This window comes from Galeopterus variegatus, unplaced genomic scaffold (genome assembly GCF_000696425.1).
Source record: "Galeopterus variegatus unplaced genomic scaffold, G_variegatus-3.0.2 Scaffold3470, whole genome shotgun sequence".
NCBI classification, from domain to species: domain Eukaryota; kingdom Metazoa; phylum Chordata; class Mammalia; order Dermoptera; family Cynocephalidae; genus Galeopterus; species Galeopterus variegatus.
In genome coordinates, this window is record NW_007729581.1 from 217,611 (window position 1) to 219,616 (window position 2,006).

A 2,006-nucleotide genomic window follows, 5' to 3' on the forward strand; every position below is an offset into this window, starting at 1 on the left:
TCCTTCCTTCCTTCCTTCCTTCCTTCCTTCCTTCCTTCCTTCCTTCCTTCCTTCCTTCCTAGCACCCAGTTATGAGTGAGAACATGCAGTATATCTCTTTCCTTGTCTGGCTTATTTCACTTTACATAATTTTCTCCACACTCATCCATGTTGCTGCAAATGGCAGAACTTCATTCTTTTTTATGCCTGAGTAATATTCCATTGTGTATATATAGCACATTTCCTTATCCAGTTATCCATTGATGGACACTTAGGTTGGTTCCATATTTTGGCTATTGTAAATAGAGCTGTGGTGAACATCGGAGTGCAGGTGTCCTTTCGACATGATGATTTTCATTCCTTTGGATATACGCCCAGTAATGGGACTGCTGGATCATATGGTAGTTCTATCTGTAGTTGTTTGAGGATCCTCCATACTGTTTTCCATAATGGCTGTAGTAACTTACAGTCCCACCAACAGTGTAGAAGAGTTCCCCTTTCCTCACATCCTCGCCAGCATTTGTTGTTCTTCGTCTTCTCAATAGCCATTGGGATTTTGGTAGCATTTTGCATTCAGTCTGTAGGTTGCTTTGGATAGAGTTGACATCTTCACAATATTAAGTCTTCCAATCCATATACTGGGATGTCTTTCCATTTATTTGTGTCTTTAATTTCTTTCAGTAATGATTGTAGTTTTCTTTTATTTTCATTGTATAAATCTTTCACCTTCTTGGTCAAGTTTATTCCTAAGTATTTTATTCTTTTCAATGCTACTATAAATGGGATTGCTTTTCTAATTTCCTCTTCAGATTGTTCAGTATTAGTGTACAGAAACACACTGATTTTGTTTATTGATTTTGTATCCTGCAATTTTGCTAAATTAATTTCTTAGTTCTAATATTTTTTGTGGAACATTTAGGGTTTTGTATATATAATATAAGATCATGTCTTCTAACAAAGATAGTTTTACTTCCTTTTTTATTCAAATGCCTTTAATTCCTTTTTCTTGCCTAATTGATCTGGCTAGGACTTCCAGTACTGTAATGAATAGAAGTGATGAAAGCAGGCATCCTTGACTTGTTCCTGATCTTAGAGAAAAAGTATTCAGTCTCTGGATTGTCTGTTCTTTTGATGAGTTGAACTATTTCTTATCCCTTCCTTCTTGCCGCATCCTCTTCTTTTGCTATCTGTATTAGTCCTTTTTCTGTTGCTTAAAACAGAATACCCGAAACTAGGTAATTTGTGTAAGCATGAAATGTATTTCTTACAGTTTTGGAGGCTAGCAAGTCCACAGTCCAGGGGGTGCATCTGGCAAGAGCCTTCTTCTGAGTGGGAACTCTACAAGGTCCCGTGGTGACCAGGGTATCACATGCTCAGAATATGGTGGTACATATTCTTTTTTGTTGTGCAACCATAACCACTATTTTCAATATAGTGGTACATATTCTTTTTTGTACTTAACGCCACTGAACTGTACATCTAAAAACTACTAAAATGGCAAATTTTATGTTATATATATTTTACCCCAATTTTTCAAAACTGATGAGTCAACACTGCTACACATTTATAAGGACTCTTCGCTGTGAACTTTACAAAGGCTCCTATTCCTCTAGATGGAAGTGAGGGGAATGCGAGCTGGATTTCAGCCCCACTCATTCCCTCAACTCCAACACGGGCACATCGGCAGTGAAAAGCCTGCACCACCATATGTGGTGTGATTGGGTTATTTGTCTTTTTATTGTTGAATTGTAGGAGTTCTTTATATATTTCAGATATTAAACTCTCATCAGATACATGATTTGCAAAGTTTTTCCATTCTGTGAGTTGTTTTTCATTCACTTTCTTTCTTTTTTCCTATGCTTGTTTTTTTGTTTTGTTTTGCGGGAGTGTCTGCCTGGCACAGGGATCAAATCTTGGACCCTGGCCCTTTCTTGATAGTGTCTTTTGATGCACAAAATATTTAATTTTGTGAAGTCCAATTTATCTTTTTTTTTTTTTTTTGGTCATCTGTGCTTTTGATGCCATAT